General features: G+C 42.7%; 2 long non-coding RNA genes across 2 annotated transcripts; one reads left to right on the top strand and one right to left on the bottom strand.

The window, feature by feature from the left end:
• Positions 1-9542: 9542 nt before the first annotated feature.
• On the bottom strand, positions 9543-9791 carry LOC111790389. Its single transcript, XR_002814467.1, has 2 exons — positions 9680-9791; positions 9543-9594 (listed from the first exon to the last, which is right to left on the bottom strand). It is a non-coding gene; the product is annotated as an uncharacterized LOC111790389 (long non-coding RNA).
• Positions 9792-10975: 1184 nt separating this feature from the next.
• LOC111790393 lies at positions 10976-11791 on the top strand. The gene is made up of 3 exons (XR_002814471.1): positions 10976-11040; positions 11120-11201; positions 11754-11791. It is a non-coding gene; the product is annotated as an uncharacterized LOC111790393 (long non-coding RNA).
• The last annotated feature ends 6291 nt before the right edge of the window (positions 11792-18082 follow it).

Genomic DNA, 18082 nt, shown 5'->3' with positions numbered 1-18082 from the left:
GAGCGTTGGTCAAGCCAAACGACATTACCCTAAACTCGTAATGTCCATACCTTGTGCGAAAGGCTGTCTTTGAGATATCACTCTCCTTAATCCTCAACTGATGGTAGCCTGACCGTAAGTCAATCTTTGAGAACACAACTGCTCCTTGCAACTGATCGAACAGGTCATCGATCCGAGGTAAAGGATAATTGTTCTTAATTGTCACTTTGTTAAGTTCCCGATAGTCCATGCATAAGCGCATAGAGTCGTCCTTCTTTTTCACAAATATCATAGGGGCTCCCCAAGGGGACACACTTGAACGTATAAAGCCTTTGTCCAGTAGCTCTTGGAGCTGCAACTTTAGTTCTTTCAGTTCAGCAGGGGCCATTCTGTACGGGGCTCTTGAAATAGGGGTTTTTCCTGGCTCAAGTACAATTTCGAATTCCACCTCACTCTCTAGGGGTAGGCTGGTGAGATCTTCTGGGAACACGTCGGCGAATTCTTTCACTACTCGGCACTGAGTTAATGCTCGCCTCAGTTCGCCCTAATTCCACCACATGAGCTAATATCTCCCAAGTACCTTGGGATAACATCTTCTTTGCCCTTAATGCCGAGACTATCTTCGGGACCATTTCTACCCTGATCCCCTTGAATTTGAAGCTTGACTGATGCGGGGGTCTGAACACAACCTCCTCATTGAAGCAATCAATGGAAGCATGGTTTTTAGCTAACCACTCCATCCCTAAGATGACATCAAAATTGGCTATATCTGAGACTATCAGCGTCACATCCATTGTGTTGTTCGACACACACAACTGACAGTCCTTTACCCTCCCGATGGCTTCCATACTTACCCCTATCGGGGTATCCACAGGCAACTCATACCCGAGCGGTTCAACTTCTACTCTTGCGTGTTTTACAAGGTTAGTAGAGATAAAGGAGTGGGTTGACCAAGAATCAAACAAGACCCAAGTGTAGTGCCCAAGAATAGAGAGCGTACTTGTGACTGCGGTGTTTGAGTTTTCTGCCTCATGGCGAGTGGTAGCATATATTCGATCCTGTTGTGTAGCTGGCCTCGTATTTAAGGTCGGTTAGTTACAAGGGGGTCTGTTGGTACTAGTTGTTGCTCTCTCTTGGGTGCAATGCGCGACAACGTGGCCTTCTTGGTGACAGTTGAAACATACCCGATTCTTAAACCTGCACTGTCCTGGATGACGTCTCCCACTGTTCGTGCAATGTGGTCTGTCAAGTCGCATGTTTTGTGGGCGAGCCTTTCGTTGCCTGCGCTCTTGGTTTAAATTTGTCTTAGCCTGGTGCCACGGTACCTTTGAGGAGGTAGGTGACGTCTGTTCTCTTTTTCTCTTTTGGTCAACCTTCATGTTTAAGTGGGTTTGGATGTCTTCCGTCGGATACTCCCTATCGTCGAGCGCCTCGGAAAGTCATAGTGCTGTTGCATAATCAGGTGGAAGGTGAGTTGACACCACCCCTCGAACATCGGGTCTCAAGCCCATAACAAAACGTTCTACTTTCAGCTCTTCTGTTGAGACCATTATTGGGGCGACATGAGACAGGCGGGTGAACTCTCGTTCATACTCCTCTACTAACCTGTTTTCTTGCTCTATGCTTAGGAATTCACGTGGCTTCTTATATTGCATCACTAGTTTGAAGTTTTTTGGAGGAACGCTGCTCTAAACTGCATCCAGGTGATATCGTCTTCGTTCGTAGCAATCACCCGAGAGGCTGATTGCCACCACAGTTTAGCATCATTGCGTAACAGGTAAGTCATGCAACTCAGTCTATGCTCCTCCGGACACTTCATGCGTCGAAAAATTTCATCAATAGCCGACAACTATAATTCAGCTACAACAGGGTCCTTGGATTTTCCCTCGAATACTTCGGGGTCCCAACGTTTGAAAGCTAAAAAATATTTGCTTTCTTGTGTCGTATCGGTGTTCCCCCCGGTTATGATGGGTCGTGTGCCTGGCGCTTTGCACTAAGGTCGGGATCAGTTGTGTCATTTGCCCAGCTGTCTGTGCCATGGATTGAATCATTCCCATCATCGAGGTCATATTAGGTACTTCCGGAGCATCAAGGTTTGCTCTCGGCGGATCAGATGGGGGAACTCCTATTCCCGAATTTGGGTTCGCATTTACTGACTATTCTTGAAGTGGGGCCTTTAAAGATGGGTCCTCCTGCACCCTTGTCGGCCCGCTTCAAGCACGTTTACCACCCCCCCCCCCCATTTGTTACTTGGCTAGAAATCCTTTTCCTTGTTTTGTTTCTGACCAACAATTAATTACCTCGTAAATTTTCATTCTTTTTTCAGCCAGGTATTGTGCTACGTGTATTATCCACTACTTTTTTTTTTTGTTTTTTTTTTTTTTTTTTTTACGAGTACATAAAACCACACATGATAGTCAATTAAAATATCAATAATCGATACTACATATTCGTACATTATGCAACATGCATTATCCACTACTTCTGACTTACAAGCGTACATAAAATCACCCATGATGGCCAATCAAAATATCCATATTTGACAATACATATTTGTACATTATGCTACATGCATTATCCACTACTTTTGACTTACCAGCGTACATAAAATTACCCATGATAGCCAACCTAATATCAATATTCACAATACATATTCATCCATTCTATGGCCAAGCATACCTGGAAGTGACAAGGGTTTGTAGTTCAATCATGGGCGATTCTTTAGCTTACGATGTAAGTAGTCTACCGAATCCCATAACTTGGCTCTGATACCAACTGTAACAACGCGACTTATTGTAATGCTATAAAAATAAACTAAAAAAAAAAAAAAAAAAAAAAAAAAAAAAAAAAAAAAAAAAAAAANCATGAGGGTTTTCCACAAAAAAAACGTGCAAAAAAGTGAAGTGTGAGATAGAAGGTTGAGAGAAAGTTTGAGAGAGAAAAGTGAATCACCGGAGTCTTCGTTGGATAGTATTGATGAAATCCATTCCCTACTAAGACCTACACTCTGTTGTTCTTCTTGGAGAGAAAAAAGACTCGTGTTGTTGAGATTCCTTCTCTTTCGTCAAGATCCGAAAGAAAATCCGCAATGTAAGATCTCGAATGTTACTCTCAGATCTGAGATCTTCGTTTGGGAATAGAGTGTTTAAGTTTACTACCTTCATCTAGGGAAGATTCGCCACTGATTTTGTGAGGAAATCGGACGAAACGTCGAGATCTGAGAATCTTGTCAAGAACGGTAAGGATGTTTTTGAACCTCTTTCCCACGCTCATAACTCGTCGTATGATTAAGTAAAAAAATATATATATATATATATTGGCACGTAGGTTGAGGTATGATCTAAAACTTTGTTGAAGAAGTCATTACGTTTTGGATTAAGAATCGAGAGATAGAAAAATGAGAAGAACGTCGGAAAACTAATCGGAAATCTTGTTTCTGCTAGGAGGAGAGAGAAGCCGACGGCGTGCCACGTGTCAATCGGCTAGAGGACCGTGTGCGCCAACCACCTGTTAGGATTGCACAACAACGCACATGCTCGATCTAGATGAACACAAAGAATGGGATAGTGAAAATTGCAAGGAGAACTCTGGCTAAAAGGATTTTATTTATTTATTTATTATTATTTTTTTTTATTGATGACTTTAGGTATGTACAACAAGAGAGAGTATAGAGAATAGAAAGTACATCTTCAAATCTGTACCGGACGGGATATATATATGGTTTAGTTTACTATATATAGCTTTACCAGATTTAGCCATCTTTTATATATAGCTATTTACCATATATAGCTTTACCGGATATAGCTTTACCATATATAGCTTTACTATATATAGCTTTACCAAATATAGCTTTACCGGATATAACTGTTGACCAAGTTATAAATAAGGAGCAGGCTCCATAACCGAACAATTCTCCCACTTGGAGACTGATCCAGTCAACCAAGAATTTCATTCTCAAAGTATCACTGCACCATACCAATTAAGGCTTTGCATAACCTTAATTTTCCAACATCAACACATTTTGTCAACATGTCTGCTGGATTCTTTGCGCCCTCTATCTTCTCAAAACACATCACCATCTTCCACTAACCTCGGAGTGAAATGGTATCGCCTTCTGTGTTTTGAATGATAGACCGGGTTCCTCGCCAACAGCATGAGTCTCAGGAGTTTCTTGAGTATCCGCTACAACATCACTCTGTGAATCTTTGAGCAACTCAACCTCAACTCCCACTTGCTTCACCTCTGGTTTCTCAGCAAGAGTCTCAGGAGTTTCTTGAGTATCCGCTACAACATCACTCTGTGAATCTTTGAGCAACTCAACCTCAACTCCCACTTGCTTCACCTCTGGTTTCTCAGCATGAGTCTCAGGAGTTTTATGAGTATCTGCTACAACATCACTATGTGAATCTTTCAGCAACTCAACCTCAACTCCCACTTGCTTCACCTCTTGTGTTTCAGCGACGCTTCCCGCCGACGCAACCCACTCTGGAGTTTCAGCGACGCTTCCGGCCGACGCAATCCCCTCTGGAGTTTCAGCGACGCTTCCGGCCGACGTAACCCCCTCTAGAGTTTCAGCGACGCTTCCGGCCGACGCAACCCCCTCTGGAGTTTCAGCGACGCTTTCGGTACTTTTCTTCAATTCTCTAACAGACTTTGTGAAGCTAACTCGTTTCTGTTTTCTCGTAACACAGTTCTCACAAGGACTCATAACAATCTCCGCATCAAATACACCTTGTTCATAGCCGACGGTTTTTCATACATATTTGACAGAGTCTTCAACAGACCTAACGTTGTCTTCTCCTTGATAATGTTGAACGCCACGTTTCTGGATAGCGTGAACCGGATCAGCCCCAAGGCTTGTCGATCCTTGAGCTTTCACTGTTCCGTGGTCATGGTATCCGGCTTCACCCCCAACAGAGGTTCGTGAAGATCTTTTTGGTACAGATAATCTTCAATCTGCATCTTCCAGAAACTGAAATCGGATCCATCGAACTTCTCAGTTCCAATCTTTGAACTTTCCATCTTCACAGATCGTGGTGACTTCGCCTAGCTCTGATACCAGTTGTTGGGATCGATACCAGTCGTTAGCTCTGATACCAGTTGTTAGGATCGCACAACAACGCACACGCTCGATCTAGATGAACACAAAGAATGGGATAGTGAAAATTGTAAGGAGAACTCTGGCTAAAAGAATTTTTTTTTTTATTATTATTATTGATGACTTCAGGTATGTACAACAAGAGAGAGTACAGTGAATAGAAAGTACATCTTCAAAGCTCTATCGGACGGGATATATATATGGTTTAGTTTACTATATATAGCTTTACCAGATTTAGCCATCTACTATATATAGCTATTTACCATATATAGCTTTACCGGATATAGCTTTACTATATATGGCTTTACCAAATATAGCTTTACCGGATATAACCGTTGACCAAGCTATAAATAAGGAGCAGGCTCCATAACCTAACACCACCCCCGGACACGCGTCGAACACCGCCTGGGAAGACGCAGCTCCAGCCTACCTGTGACACGAGTCCCAGACAACGCAAACGGACCCCCGTCCCTCGGCTTATCCAGTACCCGCGCGGTGAAACGAACCGAACCGACGACCCACGGTCCACCCGAACCATTGTTTCCAAACCGAATCGACGACCTGTGACTGTAGAAAATCCTAGGCGCGTGACACTCGCACGTGGGAACACCTTGGGAAACTGTGGAATCAGACAGAGACTGAAAGACCAGTGGGGTACTCAATCTCTTTAGACGGGGGCCTGCTGTGGAAAAACAGCCTGTGTGTTCCCCGTAATAAGAAAATTCTTGAAGGATATTATGACAGAAGCTCACGATACTTCTTACACGTTCCACCCTGAAAGTACAAAGATGTATCAGGATCCTAAGGGATGTTATTGGTGGCCAAGAATGAAGAAGGAGATAGTAGATTTTGTAAGCAGATGCTTGACCTGTCAGCAGGTGAAGGCCCCGAGACAGCGCCCAGCAGGACTGCTNCCTAGCTCTGATACCAGTTGTTGGGATCGATACCAGTCGTTAGCTCTGATACCAGTTGTTAGGATCGCACAACAATGCACACGCTCGATCTAGATGAACACAAAGAATGGGATAGTGAAAATTGCAAGGAGAACTCTGGCTAAAAGGATTTTTTATTGATGACTTCAGGTATGTACAACAAGAGAGAGTACAGTGAATAGAAAGTACATCTTCAAAGCTCTATCGGACGGGATATATATATGGTTTAGTTTACTATATATAGCTTTACCAGATTTAGCCATCTACTATATATAGCTATTTACCATATATAGCTTTACCGGATATAGCTTTACTATATATGGCTTTACCAAATATAGCTTTACCGGATATAACCGTTGACCAAGCTATAAATAAGGAGCAGGCTCCATAACCTAACACCACCCCCGGACACGCGTCGAACACCGCCTGGGAAGACGCAGCTCCAGCCTACCTGTGACACGAGTCCCAGACAACGCAAACGGACCCCCGTCCCTCGGCTTATCCAGTACCCGCGCGGTGAAACGAACCGAACCGACGACCCACGGTCCACCCGAACCATTGTTTCCAAACCGAATCGACGACCTGTGACTGTAGAAAATCCTAGGCGCGTGACACTCGCACGTGGGAACACCTTGGGAAACTGTGGAATCAGACAGAGACTGAAAGACCAGTGGGGTACTCAATCTCTTTAGACGGGGGCCTGCTGTGGAAAAACAGCCTGTGTGTTCCCCGTAATAAGAAAATTCTTGAAGGATATTATGACAGAAGCTCACGATACTTCTTACACGTTCCACCCTGAAAGTACAAAGATGTATCAGGATCCTAAGGGATGTTATTGGTGGCCAAGAATGAAGAAGGAGATAGTAGATTTTGTAAGCAGATGCTTGACCTGTCAGCAGGTGAAGGCCCCGAGACAGCGCCCAGCAGGACTGCTACAACCCTTAAAGGTCCCTCAGTGGAAATGGGAAGCACTTTGCATGGATTTTTTCTCGGGCTTGCCCAAGACTAAGTAGAGCTTCAACGTAATCTTTGTAGTTGATAGACTTACCAAAATGACTCACTTCATCCCAGGCAAAACCACTTATCGTGTGGATCGGTGGGCTCAGTTGTATATAAGAGAGATAGTACGCCTGCATGGTGTACCGGTGTCCATAGTATCTGATCGAGACACTAGGTTCACCTCTCAGTTTTGGAAAAGCCTCCAAAAAGCATTGGGGACTCAGCTAAGGTTTAGTACAACATTTCATCCTCAGATGGACGTTCAGACCGAAAGACTGAACCAAATCTTAGAAGATATGTTGCGAGCCTGTNCCACCCCCGGACACGCGTCGAACACCGCCTGGGAAGACGCAGCTCCAGCCTACCTGTGACACGAGTCCCAGACAACGCAAACGGACCCCCGTCCCTCGGCTTATCCAGTACCCGCGCGGTGAAACGAACCGAACCGACGACCCACGGTCCACCCGAACCATTGTTTCCAAACCGAATCGACGACCTGTGACTGTAGAAAATCCTAGGCGCGTGACACTCGCACGTGGGAACACCTTGGGAAACTGTGGAATCAGACAGAGACTGAAAGACCAGTGGGGTACTCAATCTCTTTAGACGGGGGCCTGCTGTGGAAAAACAGCCTGTGTGTTCCCCGTAATAAGAAAATTCTTGAAGGATATTATGACAGAAGCTCACGATACTTCTTACACGTTCCACCCTGAAAGTACAAAGATGTATCAGGATCCTAAGGGATGTTATTGGTGGCCAAGAATGAAGAAGGAGATAGTAGATTTTGTAAGCAGATGCTTGACCTGTCAGCAGGTGAAGGCCCCGAGACAGCGCCCAGCAGGACTGCTACAACCCTTAAAGGTCCCTCAGTGGAAATGGGAAGCACTTTGCATGGATTTTTTCTCGGGCTTGCCCAAGACTAAGTAGAGCTTCAACGTAATCTTTGTAGTTGATAGACTTACCAAAATGACTCACTTCATCCCAGGCAAAACCACTTATCGTGTGGATCGGTGGGCTCAGTTGTATATAAGAGAGATAGTACGCCTGCATGGTGTACCGGTGTCCATAGTATCTGATCGAGACACTAGGTTCACCTCTCAGTTTTGGAAAAGCCTCCAAAAAGCATTGGGGACTCAGCTAAGGTTTAGTACAACATTTCATCCTCAGATGGACGTTCAGACCGAAAGACTGAACCAAATCTTAGAAGATATGTTGCGAGCCTGTGTCATGGATTCCGCAGAGTGCTGGGACAAACATCTACCATTGATAGAGTTTGCTTACAATAATAGTTATCAAGCGACCATCCAGACGGCCCCTTTTGAGGCGCTGTATGGGCGTAGGTGTCAAACACCGGTATTTTGAGAAGAAGTAGGCACGCATCAACTATTGGGACCAGAGTTAAGCCCAAGGTTTATAGGTCCTTTCGAGATTCTAGAGAGAGTTGGGGTCGGGCTTATAGGATTGCTCTACCTCCAAACCTTGCCGCCGTTCACAACGTGTTACACGTGTCTATGCTGCGAAAGTACACCCCAGACCCTACTCATGTGATTGGTCACGGAACCCTTCCTCTTCGGGAAGATCTATCCTACGAGGAAAGACCCAGCAAAATTTTGGCTCGAGACACTAGGCGACTGCGCAACAAAGTTATCCCCTTGGTGAAAGTTGCATGGGGTAACCATCGAAACGAGAATGCAACCGGGGGACAAGAAGATGATGTAAGGAGAGCCTATCCTTAACTCTTTCAAGAGATACCAATTTTCGGGGACGAAAGTTTCTAAGGAGGGGAGAGAAACCAACTCTCGTTCATACTTCTCTACTGACTTGTTTTCTTGCTCTATGCTTAGGAATTCACGTTGCTTCTTATATTGCACCACTGGTTTGAAGTTTTTTTTTGGAGGAATGCTACTCTAAACTGCATCCAGGTGATATCGTCTTTGTTCGTAAAAATCATCCAAGAGGCTGATTGCCACCACAGTTTAGCATCATTGTGTAACAGGTAAGTCATGCAACTCAGTCTATGCTTCTCCGGACACTTCATGCGTCGAAAATTTTCATCAATAGCCGACAACCATAATTCAACTACAACAAGGTCCTTGGATTTTCCCTCGAATACTTCGGGTCCCAACGTTTGAAAGCTCTAAAATACTTACTTTCTTCTGTCTCTCGACGTTCCCCCGGTTATGATGGGTCGTCTGCCAGACGCTTTGCACTAAGGTCGGGATCAGTTGTGCCATTTGCTCAGCTGTATGTGCCATGGATTGCATCAAAACCATCATCGAGGTCATATTAGGTACTTCCGGAGCATCAAGGTTTGCTTTCGGTGGATCAGATGGAGGAACTCCTATTCCCGAATTTGGGTTTGCATTTACTGATTATTCTTAAAGTGGGGCCTCTAAAGATGGGTTCTCCTGCACCCTTGTCGGCCCGCTTCGAGCACATTTACCCCTCCCCCCCCCCCCCCCCCCCCCNTAGAACTTGGTAAGAAATCCCACATTTTCTGGATAATCTTAAACAAAAAGCAAAACGAGTCCAAACCTTGAATAAACAAGAAACAGAACTGAAGGTTGAAGACGCCATCTTCTACCCCTGCAAAATTTTGAAAAGGAGTGTAAGGTTTCAAGAGACCACAGAAGACGGCCATTTGAATATTATAGAGACTAGGCGCTTAAACCTTCGTTGATTAGATCACAAGCTTATGCGCCGCTGAAGAACTTTCCGCCGCTCTTCCAGACGAATGAATTGAATATAAGATCTCTGTGCAAATTCTCGATCATCTTCTTTTTTTTTTTTTTTTTTTTTTACTTACGAGTTCATAAAACCACACATGATAGTCAATTAAAATATCAATATTCGATACTGCATATTCGTACATTATGCAATATGCATTATCCACTACTTTTGACTTACAAGTGTACGTAAAATCACCAATGATGGCCAATCAAAATATCTATATTCGACAATACATATTTTTACATTATGCTACATGCATTATCCACTACTTTTGACTTACAAGTGTACATAAAATCACCCATGATAGCCAACCTAATATCAATATTCACGATACATATTCATCCATTCTATGGCCAAACATACCTGGAAGTGACGAGGGTTTGTAGTTCAATCATGGGCGACTCTTTAGCTTACGATATAAGCAGTCTACCGAATCCCATAACTTGGCTCTGATACCAACTGTAACAACCCGACTTATTGTAATGCTATAAATAAAATAAAATATATATATCTAAAAAAAAACAAAGTCCAAGGGGCAAAATGGGCATTTTACCCCTCAGTCCATTATAGGGGTCATGAGGGTTCTCCACACAATACATGCAAAAGAGTGAAGTGTGAGAAAGAAGGTTGAGAGAAAGTTTGAGAGAGAAAAGTGAATCGCCGGAGTCTTCGTCGAAGAGTCACCGACGAAATCCATTCCCTACTAAGACCTACACTTTGGAGTTCTTCTTGGAGAGAAGAAAGACTCGTGTTGTTGAGACTCCTTCTCTTTCATCAAGATCCGAAAGAAAACCCGCAAGGTAAAATCTTGAACGTTACTCTTCAGATCAGAGATCTTCATTTGGGAATAGAATGTTTAAGTTTACTACCTTCATCTAGGGAAGATCCGCCACTGATTTTGTGAAGAAATCGGACAAAAGTCGAGATCTGAGAATCTTTCCAAGAACAGTAAAGATGTTTTCTGTAATAGCAGAAGAAATAGAAATAGAAATTAAAAATAAATAAATAAATAAAAGGAAAACTCGGGAGAGGGGCAAATAGGTAAAATTGCCCCTCCAACCACTTGAGGGGTCCAAATGAAACCCTGTCAAAAATCCTGCAAAAGAAAAATTAGTGAGAGAAAAGGGTTAGAGAGAACCTGGAGAGAGGAGGAAGAATGAACGGCCGGAAGACTCACAGAAAACTACCGTCGGAGTCTACTCTAGTCAAGAACATGATGCAAGGAGCCTTTCTTGGGAGGGAAAAGAGAATGTGGGTGGCCGGAGTCCCATTTTCCATCAAGAAATCACAAAAACCCGCGAGGTAAGATCTTGAACATTTTCTTAGATCTACGGTTTTTTCTTTGTGAATCAAGATCTAAAATCTTGATATATTCATTTAGGAACAACTCTCTACAGGATCTTTGAAGAAGTTTGGCTGAAACCTCGATTCGAAGGCAGGAACCCGAGAATCGTCTGAGAACGGTGAGCGAACTTTCGACGCTCTTAACTCATCTGGTAGTCAAGCAAAAATTACAAAAAAAAAATACTAGGACGTAGCCCGTGACACGATCTAGAACTTTGCCGAAGGAATCATGTCGATCCGATCTACAGATCGAAAGATATGAAAATCGGAAAAGAGGACTGTGTTTTAGTTTTCAGAGGGCAGAGAAGAAAGAAAAAGAAAAAAGAAAAAAAAAGGGATGCCGGTGAGCGGCGGAGGGCTGCGACAGGCACCATACACTCGTCGATCATCGGCTGGAGCAACACAGCTCCAGCGAGGCGTCGACACGTGTCGCCTGCAAGCCGTGCCGAACTGCAACGCGAGCCGAGCCAACCGGACCGGCCGACCCGCGACTACGTGGAAGCGGGCGCGCGTACAGCCTGCGTCTGGCGCCTTCCCGCGCGCATGACCACGCACTGCCAGCGCGCTGCTGGTGAGTGAGGGCGCGTGGGACGGCCAATTTGGCCCGGTTGCTTTCTGTTTGCCCGATTTTTATCCCGGTTCCAGTTCTAATACTGTTTTTACGTGAATAGGGATCTAATTTAAAGAAATCAGTATTTTTGGGCACCTCACATGCAAAGAAACGCTAGCAAAAGGGCACACATCAACCAGGTAAATCACCACCCGGTATTTAGGAAGAAATACTTGTAGGATTCGCTCGGATTGTATGCATGCTAGTAGTTCTGCTTCAGATTAGCTCTCCATGTAAACTACTAGTCAGATTAACTGTTGTGATTGTATTGGGTAAATTACATGAGTGTTTTTGTATGCTTTAAGCTTCCGCTGTATGTATGCATGCGTTAATTTATGTTAGAATTGTGTATGTCGGGTTTCGGGTGCTTGATGGACGAATTCGCCCCATTGAGCGTGAACTTCGTGCTTTGGGTGCTTGATGGAGGTCATCGCCCCGTTGAGCCGGTATACCTAGTTTGCATGAATTACATACTATGATGTTAGAAAAAGATTGCATGCACCCTATGTTAATTGCTAGGGCCCATTTCTATGATAAGATTAGGGAATTTCTGTTAGGAGCGATATGCCGCTCTAGTCAGACTTAATTTTCTCCTGGAAACTTAGCGGTTTACCATGGCAAGAAGGTACCCCGGAGTGTTCATAGATTGCTAGCGTGTGAACGGTATCTATAGCTTCATGGGAGGACCAAGGGGTCCCTGATCAGTCCTTACTGCTCTTAGCCATTTCGCATGAGAAATGTGTCCCCACGTCGTACAGCCCATTAGCTGCATGGGAACGGGTTGGGTCGCCCCCCATAGGAGGACTAAATTGGCGTAGGGGTACTCAACACACCCCTAGGCTAGGTATCATGTAGTCCCAGATAGCCATGTAGAGGTAGCACCTCATAGAGAGATACCGACCATATTAGCTTGGCATAAAGAACTTCTAGGCGTTTAATGAAAGAACGAAGAACCAGTGAAACCCAAGGGGCAAGCCCCAAGGGACCAAGATTAGGACCAGAAGTCCTAGAACCGAAATAGGAAACCGTGGCAACCTGTTAAATTAAGATACGAAGAGAGCCTACAAGTAGGTGGCTTACTGAGTATAATTTTTACACTCATTCCTTTCTACTTTTTTCGTCAGGTGCCGGTCGAGGTGGAGGAGTGTTTTCGAGCTGTGCGGTCACAGACGGGGTCGTTCCGGAGCGTCAGTCCCTTTTCGGTCTTTTGGAGTCTTTTGCGAATTCCTTTTATATTTGTATTTTATTTCCTTTTTGTAAATTTAAATTCTCTTTTGAAATATTTTAATTTTATTTGATTTCCATCTTTTTATTTCACTCTTCCTTTTATTTTCATTTCTTTTTGTTTGTTTTCGATTTCATATTTTTAGTCACGATTCGGTTCTTCGAAGCCTCGAAAATCGGGTCGTGACATTTTCGGACCTCTTTCCCACGCTCATAACTCGTCGTATGATTAAGTAAAAATCAAGAAAAAAATATTGACACGTAGGTTGAAGTATGATCTAAAACTTTTTTGAAGAAGTCATTACATTTTGGATTAAGAATCGGGAGATAGAAAAATGAGAAGAACATCGGAAAACTAATCGAAAATCTTTTTCTGCTAGGAGGAGAGAGAAGCCAATGGCGTGCCACGTGTCAACCGACTAGAGGACTGCGTGCGCCAACCACCCCCAGACACCCGTCGAACGCCGCCTGGAAGACACGGCTCCAGCCTACCTGCAACACGCGTCCCCGACAACACAAACCGACCCGCGTCCCTCGGCTGACCCCATACCCGCGTGGCGAAACAAACCAACGACCCGAGGTCCACCCGAACTACTGTTTCCGAACTGAATCGACGACCCGCGACTGTAGAAAATCCTGGGTGCGTGACACTCGCGCGTGGAACCTGCGAGTGATTGCACCTCGGCGCGTGGCTGGCGCGTGGAAGCGCGTGTAAGCCCGTTTTCGACCCGTTCGACTTCTGTTTTCTCTATTTTCCTCCCGATTCCAATCATAACTCCATTTTATATGAAATAGAACTAAATTGAGAAAAAATCACTACCTTTCGATATGCCAATTGTGTGGAAACACTGCGTAAGGGCATGCATCATCCAAGTAAGTCACCACGCGGAATTTTAGGAAGAAATACTTGTAGGAGTCGCTTGGAATGCGTGCATGCTAGTTTAATTATCTTAGGTCGTAGCTTCCCGTGATTGAATGTAGGTAATTGCTTATTAAAAGTAAGATGTATTGTCTGAATTATTACGGGAATTACCTAAGTATTGCTGTTATGCTTTAAGTTTCCGCTTATTATGTATATGTATATTTCATGTTGAAAGGAGGATGGGAAATTGTGAACTCTACACTCCGAGAGTTGATGGATGTTAAGTCTCCGTTGAGCTTGTATGTTGATTAAGTCTAGGGATTCGTGGTTAGAGTAACAAAACACTAAGGTATAAACCTAACCTAACCATTCCCCTAGTAGAGCAACAGACCACCACGGTGTACGAACCCTCACTGGAGTACCCTTAGGCTACAGGTGTGTGATTGGTGTCATAGCTTCGTGGGGGACCAGGGGGTTCCTGATCAGAATCCGACTGCTCTTTGCCGTTTTAGCATGGAAGACGTGTGCCCACATCGTATAGACCATTTAGCTGGATGGGTTAAGGGGGGTAGCTTTCCCCGACCAGGGGGACTGTCATGGGTTAAGGGGGGTAGCTTTTCCCGACCAGGGGGACTGTTATGGGCCTAGGGGGTTGCAGCTCACTTCCTAGGTAAGTTACCAGATAGTCTTAGAGTCATGCCGAGGTAGCTACTTGTAGGGCACCAGTCATTACACAGGTCGGCATAAGGGAGCTCTTAAGAATTTTTAAACGAAAGGACAAAGAACCAAGAAGTCACGAGGGGCAAGCCCCAAGGTGCTAAAACGAAAACTAGATGTCCTAGAGCTAAAGTAGAGTCCGTGGGGGTTTGTTAAGATTAGGATGCGATAAGAGCCTACAGGTAGGTGGCTTACTGAGTATAATTTTATACTCATTCTTGCTATACCTTTCTTTTTCAGGTACGTGAGGCGTCGGGTCAAGAGAGAGCGTGTTGAACGATGTGGACTGTCATAGAGGAAGCGTGTCCTGGGGTGTCAGTAGAGGTGTACACCCAACCTGGGAACCCAGGAACCCAACCCGACCCAACCTGAAATATAAGGATTGGGTTGGGTTGTGTTGGATTTCGGGTTTGGGTTGGGTCTATTTTTTTTAACCCGATCTGATTTGGGTTGGGTTCGAGTACCAAAAGAAAATGATTGGGTCAACCCGACCCAACCCGAAAATAAAAAAAAATAAAATTAAAGTCCAAAGGCCCAAAGTCAAAGCCCAATATACAAGAGACTTTTGTCTAGTTTCTTACCCAAGCCCAAGCCCAAACTGACATTTCACAACCCAATAATTACCTTAGTGGTGAAAGAAATTTCTCGTTCTTTCCCTCTGCTATTGCTGAGTTCTTGGCAGTACTCTCCCTCTGCAATTTTTACACAAATTTCATTCCTTCCTCTCTATCATTAATTTTTACACAAATTTCATTCCTTCCTGTATGTCAATTACTCTGCAATCCTTCTTTTGCCATTCATTTTATTTTGCTATCCCTTCCTCTGCCATCGTCTCCTCTCCTCTGGAATTCATTTCAACTCCTCTCCTCTGCACTTCATTTCTCCTCTCCAATTCATTTCTCCTCTCCAATTCAATAGCATTCTCTAGCGTTCTTTGTTTTGTTTCTTTCGCGCGCGCCGTCTTTTCTCTTTAGTCTCCTGGAACGCTATAACGGGTAAGTTTTTTCGTTTTTTCTCTTTTTGTTATATCCCCTTGTAAAAACTGATGGTATATTTTAACCTTATGCATTCTATGATAATTGTTCCTATTGAGTTAAATGTTTGAATCATAATAGTTCTATTTTACTTTTTATAGATGGAAAAAATTAGTGCAACAATATGTGCAAGTAGCTCTAGTAATTATAATGCATCGAAACCACCATTGGCTACCAAATCTGAATTTAAGAAGAAGAAACCCAGTAAATCAACCGTGTGGGATCACTTTACAAGATTAGAGAACAATAATAAGAGGTGCAAGTGCAACTATTGTTCTAAGGAGTATGCTTGTGATACTAATTCTTGTTGAACTAGTACGTTATGGAAGCACTTAAAAAATCAGTGTAGGAAGTACACATATAAGGTGGAGGACAAAGGACAAACCACTCTACATATAAGGTAGAGCAGCATGTGCCATTTAAATTTGTAGAGAAGAAGGGTTTCAAATTGTTTTGTAGTATTGCATGTCCTAAGTTTGACCCTCCGTTAAGAGTAACCATTGCTAGAGATATATTTCAGCTCTATCTAGAAGAAAAAAAAAAGTTAGAAAGATTTTTTAGTCAGTCATTCCAGGAGGGTTTGTCTTACCACTGACACATGAACTTCGTTGCAAAATATTAATTACATGGTAATCACCGCTCATTTTATTGATTCAGAATGAAATTTGCATAAATGAATTCTCAACTTTTGTCAAGTTGCTAACCAGAAGGGGGAGACTATTGGCAAGATTATTGAGAGTTGTTTATTGGAATTGAGAATCGATAAGGTTTTCTCTATCACAGTTGATAATGCAAGTTCCATTGATATAGCTATTTCATATATTATGAGAAGGCTTAGAAGTTGGAATTCACTTGTCTTAGATGGAGAAATATTACACATGAGGTGTTGTGCTCACATAATTAATTTGATTGTGAATGAAGGGCTTAAAGAAATGCATGACTCCATTTCTAGTGTTCGCAATGCCGTGAGGTATGTTAGATCATCCCCCAAGAGATTGACAAAATTTAAAGATCGTGTTGAACAAGACAAAATTAAATGTAAAGCACTTGTTTGTTTGGATGTGGCGACTCGATGGAATTCCACTTATTTGATGCTTGATCATGCCTTGAAATTTGAAAAAGCTTTCAAAGTATTAGAGGAGGAAGAATTAGTTTATGTTGATTATTTCAAAGAGGGGATCATGGAAACAAAAGAATAGGGCCACCAACTATTGATGATTGGAAAAATGTTGCAGTGTTTGTAAAGTTTTTGAAGATTTTCTATGATGTCACTGCGAAGATAAGTGGTTCTTTATATGTAACTTCTAATTCTTATTTTCATGAACTTTGGGGTATTCGAGAACTTTTAATTCAGTGGAGTACAAATGTGAACTCTGTTTTAAGTAACATGAGTTCAAATATGAAAGTTAAGTATGACAAATATGGGGGCTGAGTGGAAAGAATTAATAAGTTGATATTCATAGCAGTGGTACTCGATCCTCGTTACAAATTGGATTACATATCATTTTGCTTTTCGAATATTTACGAAGATGCTATGGCTAAAGTGATGGTGGATGACATAAAAAATTATTTAATTGGTTTCTATGATTACTACAAGTTTTATGATAATGCTCAAGATCATCATCAATGTGAATCAAGTCTCACTTCTAAGTCCATGAGTATGGAGATGGACACAATTAATGAAGAGAATTTGAGTGGTTCAATATTAGTATTATCAAGATACAAACGAAGAAGAGAAGAGCAACATTCACTCGAGTTAAAGAATGATGTGGATCAATATTTATCTGACCCTAGTGAATAAATTGATGATAATTTTGATGTTTTGGCATGATGGAAAACAAATGAGTTTAAGTATAGAGTTTTATCGAAAATTGCCCAAGATGTTTTGGCCGTTCCAGTGTCGACGGTATCTTCTGAATCAACATTTAGTACGGGTGGGAGGATTCTTGATTCTTTTAGGAGCTCTTTCACACCTAAAACAGCGGAAGCTCTGATATGTACACAAAATTGGATCAGTAGAAAATCAGTATCATTAGATATTCCTCAACAACTTGAAGATTTGGAGATTTGTTCTAAGATTGAAACAGGTAACTCCAAATATATTTATTGTCTATTTGTTAAGATGTATTATGTATTGTTATATCACAATTTATATTTTATTTTTGAGATTATTTAAGACCTTCAAGTTCCACCAATGTCATGCAATAATTATTTTTCAATGTAAGTAAAATATTTAAAGTTACACTATGTTTTATCCAAATAATCTTAAAACAATCGCACTTTCGAAGGCAGCGGACTAGCGATTGTGCGGCACTCACTTTCCAACGACAAGTGAGCTAAGTCAATTTGTTCTTGCGTCGCCTACTGCCAAGCGACGTATGATCGAGCCTCTAGCCTCAGTTTAAAAAGAAGGTTTTAGAAAACGAGGAGAGAGAGAGAGCTTTTAGAAAGAGAGATTTTGGAAAGAGACGTTATATAAGCAAGCAAAAGAAAGATAACCGCTTAGCATATATAACCTTGGGTAGGGAGAAGTTTACTGTACTAACTTTCAAG

The sequence above is a fragment of the Cucurbita pepo genome, chromosome LG03 (assembly GCF_002806865.2).
Source record: "Cucurbita pepo subsp. pepo cultivar mu-cu-16 chromosome LG03, ASM280686v2, whole genome shotgun sequence".
Classification (NCBI taxonomy): Eukaryota; Viridiplantae; Streptophyta; class Magnoliopsida; order Cucurbitales; family Cucurbitaceae; genus Cucurbita; species Cucurbita pepo.
Note: the sequence above shows the minus strand (reverse complement) of the source record. Positions and strands in the feature narration are given on the sequence as shown.